Raw genomic sequence first — 13,102 nt, 5'->3', positions numbered from 1 at the left:
ATCTTGGATCCATTTTGAGTTAATTTTTGTATATGGTGTAAGGTAAGGGTCCAACCTCATTCTTTTGCATGTGGTCATCCTGTTTTCCAAGCACCATTTGTTGAAAAAATTATCCTTTCTCCAATGAATGGTCTTTGCACCTGTGTCAAAAATCATTTGACCATATATGTAAAAGTTTATTTCTGGGCTGTCTATACTATTTCATTAGTATATTGTGTGTATTTATGCCAGTACCACACTGTTTTGATTACTTAGTAGTAAGTTTTGAAATCAGGAATTGTGAATTCTCTAAATTTGTTCTTCTTTTTCTGGATTGTTTTGGCTACTCAGGGTCCCTTGAGAGTCCATATGAATTTTAGGATATATTTTTCTGTTTGTTTTTTTTTTTGTGAGGAAGATCAGCCCTGAGCTAACATCCATGCTAATCTTCCTCTTTTTGCTGAGGAAGATCGGCTCTGACCTAACATCTATTGCCAGTCCTCCTCCTTTTTTTTCCCCCAAAGCCCCAGTAAATAGTTGTATGTCATAGTTGCACATCCTTCTAGTTGCTGTATGTGGGACGCGGCCTCAGCATGGCCAGAGAAGCGGTGCATCGGTGCACGCCCAGGATCCAAACCCGGATTTCCAGCAGTGGAGCGTGCGCATTTAAATGCTAAGCCATGGGGCCAGCCCTAGATTTTTCTATTTTTGCAAAAAACATAATTGGCATTTTTACCTCTTTGAGTAAGCTGATTCTTAAGTATTTTACTCTTTTTGATGATATTGTAAATAAAAATGTAAAGTGTGTAAATTTCTTTTTCAGATTACTTATTATTAGTGTATAGAAGAACAACTAATTTTCGCATGTTGATTTTGTGTCCCACTACTCTGCAGAATTTATCAGTTCTAACAAGTTTTCTGTGGAATTTTTAGGGGTTTCAACATATAAGATATTATTTGTGAACAAATATATTACTTCTTCCTTTCCAATTTGAATGTTATTTCTTTCTTTTTCTGGCCTGATTGCTGTGGCTAGAAATTCTAATACCATGTTGAATAGAAGTGGTGACAGTGGGCCTTCTTGCCTTGTTCCTGATCTTAGAGGAAAAGCTTTCAGTGCTTCACCCTTGAATACGATGTTCTCTGTGGATTTTCATTCTGTTAATGTGGTTTATTACATTGATTCATTTTCATATATTGAAAGATTCTTGTATTCCAGGAAAAAAATCCCACTTAAAAATGATATATATTGGGGCCGGCCCCGTGGCTTAGCTGTTAAGTGTGCGTGCTGTGCTACTGTTGGCCCGGGTTCAGATCCCGGGTGGGCACCGACGCACCGCTTGTCCGGCCATGCTGAGGCTATGTTCCACATACAGCAACTAGAAGGATGTGCAACTGTGACATACAACTATCTACTGGGGCTTTGGGGAAAAAAAAGGAGGAGGATTGGCAATAGATGTTAGCTCAGAGCCGGTCTTCCTCAGCAAAAAGAGGAGGATTAGCATGCATGTTGGCTCAGGGCTGATTTTCCTCACAGAAAAAAAATATATATATATATAATCCTTTTAATATTAGTTGCTGAATTTGGTTTGTTACTATTTTATTGAGGATTTTTGTATCAACATTCATCAAAGATATTGACCTGTAGTTTTCTTTTCTCTTAGTGTCTTTGGCTTTCATATCAGGGTAGTTCTTACCCCATAGAATGACTTTAGAAGTATTCTCTCCTCTTCAACTTTTTGAAAGAGTTTGAAAAGAATTGGTGTTAGTTAATTTAAAAAAGGCTTTGGGCCCAGGAATAAATTCAGCAAAAAATAGGGGCCGGCCCCGTGGCTTAGCGGTTAAGTGCGCGCGCTTCGCTGCTGGCGGCCCAGGGTTCAGATCCTGGGCGCACACCGACGCACCACTTCTCCGGCCATGCTGGGCCCGTGTCCCACATACAGCAACTAGAAGGCTGTGCAACTATGACATACAACTATCTACTGGGGCTTTGGGGAAAAAAATAAACAAAAAAAAAATTTAAAAAAAATTCAGCATAAAATAAATACAAATAAATATTTTTTAAAAATGTGAAAAAGTTATTTTCTAAAAAAAATTAAAAATTAAGCAAGTCATTTATCACTTCATTTCTAAAAAGTTTTTTTAACCTAATAGTACACATGAACAAATTGTTAGAATTAAAATGACTCATCTTAATTTTCTTCATTTCAAATTTTCTGACAGAAGTATATGATACCATCATATATGATATCTTTTATGAAAAAATGGTCATTTTTTGTAGTATTTGAGAATATTATGAATTTTCCCAGTGGCCTCTGACAATACTATGATATGCAAAGTTATCTTTTCAACATGTATGTCTTGTTATTGTCCTTACCAAATTAACAAACTCTGTCAGGTGTTAATTAATCAACTACTTTTCATATGATTCAGGTTCTCCGCCATAAACTTTGCTCACCATCAGGAAATTCTACAACTTCTGCAAGATTAACAATTTTACCTTACACTGTATTGATCTCATGTGGTTTAAAACATCCAGAAATCATTGATAAACTGACCCTGCCCAAACTAAAGCATGGTGAATTATAAAAGAAGGTCTCTGTTAAGTGGGGAGGGATTTCAGGTTGAACTTGATTTTACAAGTGGTCAATTTATTACAGTGTATTTTTCTGTTATGTATTTCAATTATTTTTCTAAAAGTGATAATTGAAGGCACTTAGATAATAAAAACTTGAGAAAATAAGGAACTGATATATGCTGTAAACTTCAAATGTTTTCAAGCATAAGATACAATAAGAGCTAAAGCTAAGAAATGGCAGAGGAAATAGAGATAAGAGGATGAAATTGCAAAACTGAATCTATAATAATATCTCAATGGCTAGCGTGGTGGTGCCAAGAAGGTGATGAAGTCAAAGAATTCATAAAGATGATAATAGGGCCGGCCCCGTGGCTTAGCGGTTAAGTGCGTGTGCTCCGATGCTGGTGGCCCGGGTTCGGATCCCGGGCGCGCACCGACGCACTGCTTCTCCGGCCATGCTGAGGCCGCGTCCCACATACAGCAACTAGAAGAATGTGCAACTATGACATACAACTATCTACTGGGGCTTTGGGGGAAAAAATAAATTAAAAAAAAATAATTATATAAAAAAAAAGATGATAATAAACAGACTGCAAGGAAAAAAGACTGAAATTTTTATAGAGAGAATTTTTACAGCCATACTACAGAGAGAGAACAAGGAAAAGCAGTTGGATTGAGAGACAATCTGCTTCTTAAATTACTTCCACTGTAGAGAACAAAAAAGCAGTTTGCTGAAATTTTTATTCCCCTCTATGACCCCATCTTTACCTACAAAATCGCAGCCCTGAATCAATGTCACAATCCTCCTTTTCCATAATTGGGGAACAGAACAATTAAGCTCATCTGAAACCTCAACTGCCCAGCCTGTGAAATAAGGCTGGCCATCCATTCTCACAGAGTAGCCAGCTGGAGGTACGATTTTTGGTTCTGAATTCAGCTAAACATCTTCAAAGAATTGTATCTGGCCTTCCTTATCCAGGGCTATCAGTGAAGGGCTGGCTGGATTTCAGAGAAGATCAATTCACAGTCAGCTGAGACATTTTCTGTTGGGCTCTCCAGAGAAGGCTGTGGGGCTTGTCAGTAAGAGTTGATTTCTATATTTTTTATTTTATTCAGAGACTTATAAAGATATTTACATGGTAAGTATTACTTGTTATCAAGAAACATCGTTGTCTATTCTCTGGTCATTTAAGCAAAATCCTCCTCTCAGGGTCCACCCATGGAAAAAGCCCAGATTTAATCTCCAAGAGTCTGCCAGGCACACTGTGGTCAGTGGGAAGCTCTCAAGTTGGGAGCCTGTTCCCTTGTGTCCTGTGCTGGTACTTAATCTTCCATCTCTTCAAGGTACAACTAGACAGAGGCTCAAAGGACTTGACATTGGAAAAATGTACTTTGCATTATCCTTAGACTTCTGCACTTTTCAAAAAGACTCTCAGCATTTCCAGTAATTGTGCAGCAGTTTACCCAACACCAAGATTCTCACTATAAAAATTAAAATAAATACATTTTGAAAAGGAAAAAAGTGATCTTTGCAATTTTGTACAGAATCCATATAATGGGTGCATCCTCATAAATGGAGGAAAGATAAATTTAACTATTTTGGTTAGTTAACACAGTAAGTAATATACTTTATATATTACTAATTTTGAGATTATTTGTATTTAAAAATACTACTTAAAACCCCTAAATCATTGTAAGTGGTAGAGTCTGCCATCTGCTTTGGCTGAACTATTATATACAATAAGTCAGCCAAAATTCCTCCATTCCTGTATAATCTTATATGTGGGTAGTAATGGTTGGTTCTTATAGATTGTTTGAACACATGCATATCACAAAATACAAGTGGCCATTAAAAATTAAAATGTTCACCAAATACAAGATTATCTGATTCCCAGAAAAAGAAAACATTACTGTAACATTAAGGCTAAAACTGTCAAAAAGGAAGCCAAGATACACTCAAGTAAAGCTTTTGCTGAAAAGTTAATTGGCTCATCTTTGAAACTTTGTCATGTTTATTATGTAAGCAAGATACTTTCAGAGCCTAGAATATAGAAAGTGCTTATTGGTAAGTTAACATTGTGATCATTTATTTTGTAAATGTTAATATGAGAGATGTAATTCATTTTCTACTATATTCAGATTTTCAAGTTCTGCTAAATCTAAGGCCACATTACTGGCAAGTTGGGATACCTCTAGACATCTGAAAAATATGAGTCCTACACAGAAGCATATAAATTCTCTATTCATCAGGTTCTAAATTCTAAAACATTCTAAGGTTTTGGAACAAACCAATGGCATTCCACGTTTACAGTAAGGCTGCATGTGCAATACATGATCCTATAGGAAGAGAAATCCAGATTTTAAATAAAAGAGATTGTGAACAAAAAATAAAGTATATTTTCACGTCTGAAAGGGGATTTCAAGAAAGAAGGGACTCTCAGAACATGTGGTAAGTGGTAAATAAGTTACCAAAGGGTCTCTAAAGAGAACATATCGTGGAAAAAAGAGCCTAAACGCAGAGAGCTCAAATGGCATCTCTGGAATCCTTATGATGAAACAGACGCTGAACTACTATTTCCTAAAATTTAAAATGCATCTTATCCTCTAAACAAATACCACCACTCTGCCAGGCAGCTTACCGGGGCATGGTGATGTGTTGGAATCATTTTTCTAATTCATTGGCTCTTAAAAGTGATGGGCACCAGAAGCACCTGGAGGCCTTGTTGAAACCCAGATTGCTGGGCCGCACCGCAGAGTTTCCAGTTCAGCAGGTCTGTGGCAGCACCTGGGAATTTGCATTTCTACCCAGTTCCCAGGTGATGCTGATGCTGCTGGTCCAGGGACCCCACTTTGAGAACCACAGCCTAACTTACACCCTATATATGGTTACCAAATCCATTATTTCATCCTTTGGCTGCTACTTTTCCTTTATCACATCAGCACCTTAGATCCGAATCTCCTCACCTAACAATGGGAATACTTGGAGAGTTTAACAGCCAGTCCTCCTTTCCAGCTCAGTTCTCCCTCTTCCTCTCAAAACTACATTCTCTTGCCAGATAATTGTTCCTTAAACATCAGTTCATCATAGATCTTCCTTGCTCAAAAACTCATGGATCTTATGCTGAGCACAAGACATTTTAAATTCTCTACTTGGCTCATAAGGTTTGTAATAGCCTGTAGAATGTGGACACCCTGTTCCCTACCCTGCCTACTATAAAGGAGTATGTGAGGATTACATAAGATACAGTCAGTTCTCGTTATGCACAGTGTGACATTCTATAAAGTCGCTGTGAACACTGAGTTGGTGAATATGACCCACTGCTCCTATGGGAAATGCAGGGTTAGGTTGCTGCAAGCCTTAGTCACAATTTCTTCAACTGATCAATACATAACCTTGTTCTCTGTGTGTTTCTCTTTAAAGTCACCTTATTTATTATATACTGTTGCTATATTAACATTGAACTCACACCAACAGCACTGTACCTCGTCTGAAAGATGCTTGTCCAACACACATACTTTCTCCATAAAAGTATGTTACAGCCTCCTGCCCTGAGGAACACCAGGCAGCATTGCAGCACTACACATGGGGGACATATTAAACAGCAAAGTCACCAACACAAAGCACAAAAAGATAAGAAATGAGGCACTAAATAGACTGCAAGAAGGACACTTGTTTACAGTATGAGCTGAAACGAGGGCAGAGCGTCACCTGGTTCCCCCTCAGCTGGGAACGTGCACGTCCAGTGAATCAAATTTTTCACCACTTTGTGCATATCTGCAAATGGACATGAAAGCCCTGTGGGTGTTTATTCGGAGGCTGCCAGTACATTTTAGCTAGTGGGCAAGTGTGCAAACACGGAATCCACAAATAATGAGGATCAACTATATTATGAAAGCATCTTTTCAAAACCAGAGTATTGCTCAGATATAAGAGCAATAATGATAACTTAAGGTAGCTAACATTTTAGTGCCTACTATGTGCCAGGAGCTCTTCTAAGTACTTTACATAAGTTAATGCATTTAAATCTCACTAAAACCCTATGAGACAGGAATTATCAGTAGCCCCATTTTATAGATGAGGAAACTAAGGCTCAGAGAGTAAATACTTTGCACATGTTCCCCAGTTAAAAGTGGAATAACTGGGATTGGTGCCCAGACAAACTGGTCCAAAGCCCACAGCCTGAACCACTATGGTAGGAATGTGAGCGGATTTTCTACCACTCCCTGAAAAAACCCTTCTGCTCCAGTCAGTGTTGTAGCCCACATACTTATTCACTCATCAAACATTTTCTGAGTGCCCCAAAGGTGTCAGGTACTGTGTTTAGATACTGGAAGGACTAACAGAATGTCAACACAAATAATCCATGACCAATCTATAAATCAAAATTGGGTTGAGTTTATGATGAGCCAACCTTTGAGGGTCATATAGCCCAGGAGAGTCCTTTCACAAAGAAATGGAACCCCAAAGAAATGGGGTGTACAGAGTGGTTATATACCACCAAAGAGCATGTATCACATGTGATTGCAATGTCCCTTTTACAGTAGTCATGACGTTGACCTATCAGCACATCGATTGATGGACACAGTGGGTATCAGGTCTGCTGTCTCCATGGGCGTGGCTGTTGTCTCGAGTTGGGTCATCACAGGATGAGCACAGCAATCAAATCCTAGCCTAGGGAGAAATGCTTATCCTTAAGGAAATGCCAATGTGGGGGAAGTTGCATTTACATCTTAAGGGCATTGTTCTTGTCTTTGGGACATGTTAATTGCTTAAAGCGGATATACAATGGATGAACAGAGGCTACAGGCCCCTTTTGGAAAAAAAAAAACAAGGTCAGGCCCAATTAGTTTTACACCAAATGGCTTCCTCATATGCTCCAATATATCCTATTGCTTGCCATTTATTTATCAAGAAGAAGGATAGTCTCAGCTTTAAGGAGCTCACTGTCTATGAGACATGAATAAAACAACAGTTATGGAAAAGTAGATAAGTACAGGGGCCCAGAGTGGGGACATCAAAAGGGTCTCTAGATGCAGACCTCTCAGGAAAAGTGTCCAAGAGGAAGGAACATTTGACATGAGCTTAAGAAATAGGAATTAAGTTGATCAAAAAAGGAGGTAGGAGGACAGAAGAAACACATATAAAAAGACAAATATGAAGGCTGCTAAATTTTCAGAAAATGGAGGGATTTTTAAGGCTGGAACAAAGCGAATATATAGGACACAGTGGGTGATGAGGCTAAAGATGAGGACAGCAAGGCAAAGCCTGCGTGTCCAGCTCAGGAGTCTGAATGATCTCACGGATGCTCTGAGCAGTCATTGAAGGAGTCTAAGCAGATGTCAGATTTAAGCAAATTTGGATTCTAGAAGGTAACTCTGGAGGCATTGGGGAGGAAAGATTAGAAGAAATTAAGACTGGAAGTAAAGGGACCTGTTGGGAGACTAGGCAGCGATCCAGATAAGATAGGCCTTGGCTCAGGCGTGGGGTCTGCAGGTGGAGGAGGCCAGGAGGTGGGAAGCAGTGCTGGGCTCCTGGAGGAGGAAACTGAGCTGCCTCTCAGTCACGGGAAGACTGTGCCTGTCATGGCCTCCCCACCCCCATGCCCAAATGCCATGTTCCTTTCTACTTCTGTACCTTTCCCCTCTTCCCCCATCTGAAATCCTCACTCTTTCTTCCCTCCACCTGCCCAAAAGTGGTCCCTTTGAGGACTTGATCTAGTCCACCTCTCCTAAGAAGCTGTCCTTAATTACAATTTCTCAATAACATTCCCATTTTTTTAAGTTCTCTAATACAACATACACTAAATACCTTGGCAGAATCTAATTACATCTTTCAAACTATTTCATGTATGTGGAGGAGCTTGGAACCTTATAATTCTTTGTATTTCCTTCAATACCTACCACAAATACCTTGCACATATAGGTCAATGGATGTCCAGTAAAGTTCAATAAAGAAGAAGCACCATTTATAAGCTAAGAACTTTTATGAGCTCAGTTATTCCTTTAGATCAGCTGCTTGAACCATTTGTCTTTCTCCACAGGTCAACAGTGTTGCCCAGAACAAATGAATTTTACACCTTCTCAAACTCAATAGAGCAAAGATGGAACTTCATTCCCCCTGCAAGCCTTACTGCCCTAGAGAAAAGCAAAAACAACGTGTGACATCTAATTCTTTCTCCACATTCTCATCTCAAATTGCAACTGTTTTCCAGATGCTAACTGGTTTTCATTCTTAAAACTGACAGAAAAGTTTCTCATTATTTCCTTTTCTTTTTTTGTGTGTGTGAGGAAGATCAGCCATGAGCTAACTTCTGCTGCCAATCTTCCTCTTTTTGCTGAGGAAGATTGGCCCTGGGTTAACATCTGTGCCTATCTTCCTCTACTTTATATGGGATGCTTCCACAACATGGCTTGACAGGCGGTGCTTAGGTGTGCGCCAGGATACGAACCTGTGAACCATGGGCCGTTGCAGCGGAGCACGTGCACTTAACTGCTGTGCCAAAGCTCTGGCCCCTCTCTTTATTTCTAAAGCTGAAATGTCTAAATCTTTCTCTGGTCTAGGTGGAGTTTCCATAAAATGAAAATGTACATTCCAGAAAAATCCTTAACTTTCCAGAATAATCCTTAATATATTATGGTAAACACCTTGGCAAAATGTCACTGATTTTCAATGTCAGTGCCTCCACAAGGGTATCCTCGCATTGTCTCCCCTCCCAACCACCTCTCACTTTGCCCCTCCCCAGGCTCATGGGCTCAAAGTGTTTACTGAGCACTAAGAATGATCAGAGTCTGAGGGAGACTTCAAGGATGACTAAGCCATGTTTTCTGACCCCAACCATCTCTCTCCATCTCTCCTTTAACCTCTATTTTTCTTATTCTGGTTTCTACTTTAGTTGTTTACTTGTCTTGTGAATTGATGTTTTGTGGTTTATAATTACCATGTAAATTCATATTACTTTTTGCCTTAGAGTTTAGAAAGAACTTACATTAAACAATGTTTTTTCCCAGCCCTTTGATGTGTCTAATACCTTCCAATGCAATTCAAGTGGCTTCTTGTTTTTACGTCTCCATCATTATTCCTTCAGAATTATGTTCACCCCACACTTTTGATCTGACCAATGCTGCTTTACTCTTTAAACTTTTCTATGCCAAGACTCACGTGAGGAATCCCTCAAGCACCATCAGCTAGGCGACCCCACATTCCTCACATCTGTTTCCTTGATTTGTTCCTAAATAAAGTTGTTTCATTTTTTGTTTTGTTTTGTGAGGAAGATCAGCCTTGAGCCTACATCCATGCTAATCCTCCTCTTTTTGCTGAGAAAGACCAGCTCTGAGCTAACATCCTATTGCCAATCCTCCTCCATTTTTTTTTCCCAAAGCCCCATTAGATAGTTGTATGTCATAGTTGCACATCCTTCTAGGTGCTGTATGTGGGACATGGCCGCAGCATGGCCAGAGAAGTGGTGCATCAGTGCACACCCGGGATCCAAACCTAGGCTGCCAGTAGCAGAGCACACACACTTAACTGCTAAGCCATGAGGCCGGCCCAAGATGTTTCTGAAACTAATAATAAATTGTACCAAGTGGTCATTGTATAAAAAGCACTATCACAGATACCTTCAAGAGAACAAATGGAAAAGACTATTCAATTCCTCAGATAGGTTTGCAATCAAATGAGGCATTGAGGGGACCTGGGGGCACTGATAAGAGCAGGATCCTAAGAGAAGAGTTTTAAGTCAATTTCAAATGAGGTTAAAACTGGAATGAGATAGTATTTTACCAGTTATCTGAAATCATAAGCATTTTTCTGACCTTTGAGAGTTTATTTGCATATAAACTGTACATGTGGGGTAAGAGAGTGCTGATATTGTTTAATTTCTTTTTATTATTCAGCACTTTGTAATAGATGTGGCTATTCACAATTAATAAATATCATAATGTGGAGAGACCCAACTTTCAACTGCCTGATATTATCAATTCTTACACAAAGCTAGAGTTTTAAAGATCAAATTTCATTCTAGTTACCTTTCAACTAGTCCATTTATATCAGAAAGATGCTGAGTTTTAGGAAAATACTTCAAAACACAAATTTTATATGTAATTTCAAAAGCAAAAAATTAGTTAAAAACTGGGTGGTAACCAGTTTTGCTACCATATATTAATCTTTAACATGGGAGCAAACATTTTTAGAGAATATAATTGATATTTGCCTATTTGTATATTGTAGAATGTTAAAGGATTTACAGTTTTAATAGTATTTCAAATACCAGAGAATAAAAAACAGAATTGTTTCAGTTTTATGAAATAGTTTTTTAGACATAGCAGATTTTCACAGCATATTACTTGAAAATAAAATAATCAGTTAGTGAGGTTTAAGCAATGTGGTTTTATTTTAAACTTGCTCATTCCATAGGAGCATCAATAAAAGCCCTCCAGGAGTAGCTGATGCTCTTTCCCTCCACATGAGCACCAGCTGCGTTTGCTTTAAGCATCAGACTCTCGGGCAACACCATAGCCCTCAACTCCGTTTAGTTGAGAAAAGGCTTTATGAGTCGTGTGTTTTTTCTAGGGGTATGGAGCTCCCAGACTTATTAACTACAGGGAGAGAGTAAGAGTCAGAACACATTCAATAAACTCCAGTGTGCTCAGGTGAGAGGACAGGTGCCTGAACTCACATCTGAAGAAGAACTTAGAGGATGCTTTCTGACTCTGCTTCGTGCCTCTGACTAAGCAGTCCTGGACATCCCCGTTACAGCCACAGAATAACACAGGCAGCCTTGATGGACCAGAAATCCTCCTATGTCCATCATTTGTACAGAGCAAACTGGCTTAAGACCTCTCGTTTCCTGCTGCAGTGGTAATTTACAGACATACAGAACTGCCATCTAGTGACTAAGAAGAAAACAGCAAGGTGCTTTACATGGAAAATGAAATTGTGAGTTTTTTAAAAAAGAACAGTGAAGCACTAAAGTTGGTAAAGTTGACACAAAGTTGACACAATGTGACACACGAAAGTTATAGTAAAACTGAAAAATGTGTAGGTGAAGTAATCAGTTGTTCTCTCTGCCTCTAAAACATGTCTTGACATCTGACTCATAAATAGTATAGTTTAAATATAATAGAATAACTTTGGAAATAAACTTCTCATCTCATCTCATCCAATGATGCTGGCAGGAACTGGTATTAAATAGCCAGATGGTGAGTACCCATGTTGAAGTACCATTTTTATCACAGTGGAGAGAATAGAGGCATAAACCCAACAGACTGATGTTCAGATCTTCCCTCTTACCCTTGATCAATTTTGTAAACATGGTCTTATTTTGTTTGTGAGGAAGATCAGCCCTGTGCTAACATCTGCCAATCCTCATCTTTTTTTGCTGAGGAAGACTGGCCCTGGGCTAACATCCATGCCCATCTTCCTCCACTTTATACGGGATGCCACCACAGCATGCCTTGCCAAGCGGTGCGTCGGCGCGCGCCCAGGATCCGAACCGGTCAACCCCGGGCCAGCGCAGCGGAGCGCGCACACTTAACCGCTTGTGCCACCGAGCAGACCCCTAAACATGGTTTTCTTTATCAGTTAAATATGAATTATAATAGTTACTTTAAAGGATTACTGTAAGAATTGCATGAGGTAATACAGTAAAGGAACCAGTGTAGAGTGATAGTTAATTCTCCTGCCCTGTCTCTCTTCTATGAAACATACACAAATCATCTAAGAAGAGAACTTGTCTATACAATAAACTTATGACAAAGAGTCAATGGCTCCAGAAGTAAGGGCCACCATTGTTGAGGGCTTAACCTCAACTGCTTCCAAATACTGTTAACTCTCAATTAATTTTATGTATTTTATGTCTTCCAGACACTTCACTGGCTAGAAGGAAAGGAGAAGGTGTGAAATTTAAATTGATGTATTTCACCCTTGAATGGCCAAGCTGTAACATCAGGTGTTTTAAATCACCTAGTTCATCAGGTTTTCTGCTTATTATTATATATTTTACCATGGTTCACAGCCCGAGAAAAATAGAAAATCATTATAATATTACACACATGAATATATTTCTTGACTATTACAGCTGGAATCTTAATATATAGAGCAATGTTGTACGTTTTGTCCTTGTTGATTGTACAGAATACTTTTGTCCAGGTTTTCTTTGGCATGATCACATATAATGAAAAACTCAGTAACATATGCCCTGGAGATAGGATTTTGAAAAATCTAACAGGGCCGGCCCCGTGGCTTAGGGGTTAGGTGCGTGTGCTCCGCTGCTGGCGGCCGGGGTTCGGATCCCAGGTGCGCACTGATGCACCACTTCTCTGGCCATGCTGCGGCCGTGTTCCACATACAGCACCTAGAAGGATGTGCAGCTATGACATACAACTATCTACTGGGGCTTTGGGGGGAAAAAATAAATAAATAAAAATCTTTAAAAAAAAAGAAAAATCTAACATACTATCCTAGTCATGCCTCAAAAAAAAAATGCTATAAAAATAATGAAAGGATATTTTGAAGGCATTATTTTTCTTAATTATTTCCAACTTTAT

The 13,102-nt window shown here is 39.1% G+C and overlaps 1 long non-coding RNA gene across 2 annotated transcripts in view; it reads left to right on the top strand.

Annotated features, from left to right (window-relative positions):
- Positions 1 to 11,714, top strand: part of LOC147915756 (uncharacterized) — a 28,627-nt gene extending 16,913 nt beyond the window's left edge. Inside the window, exons 1-2 of one of the 2 annotated variants that reach the window (XR_015553763.1) lie at positions 2,495 to 2,557; positions 11,127 to 11,714. This is a non-coding gene — a long non-coding RNA (uncharacterized LOC147915756). Of the gene's footprint in view, positions 1 to 2,494; positions 2,558 to 11,126 lie in introns of those variants that run through there. The other variant, XR_015553764.1, reaches the window with a different exon arrangement.
- The last annotated feature ends 1,388 nt before the right edge of the window (positions 11,715 to 13,102 follow it).

The sequence above is a fragment of the Ceratotherium simum genome, chromosome 12, assembly GCF_057802395.1.
Source record: "Ceratotherium simum simum isolate JZ-2026a chromosome 12, ASM5780239v1, whole genome shotgun sequence".
Classification (NCBI taxonomy): Eukaryota; Metazoa; Chordata; class Mammalia; order Perissodactyla; family Rhinocerotidae; genus Ceratotherium; species Ceratotherium simum.
This window is presented reverse-complemented; position numbering and strand designations above follow the sequence as displayed.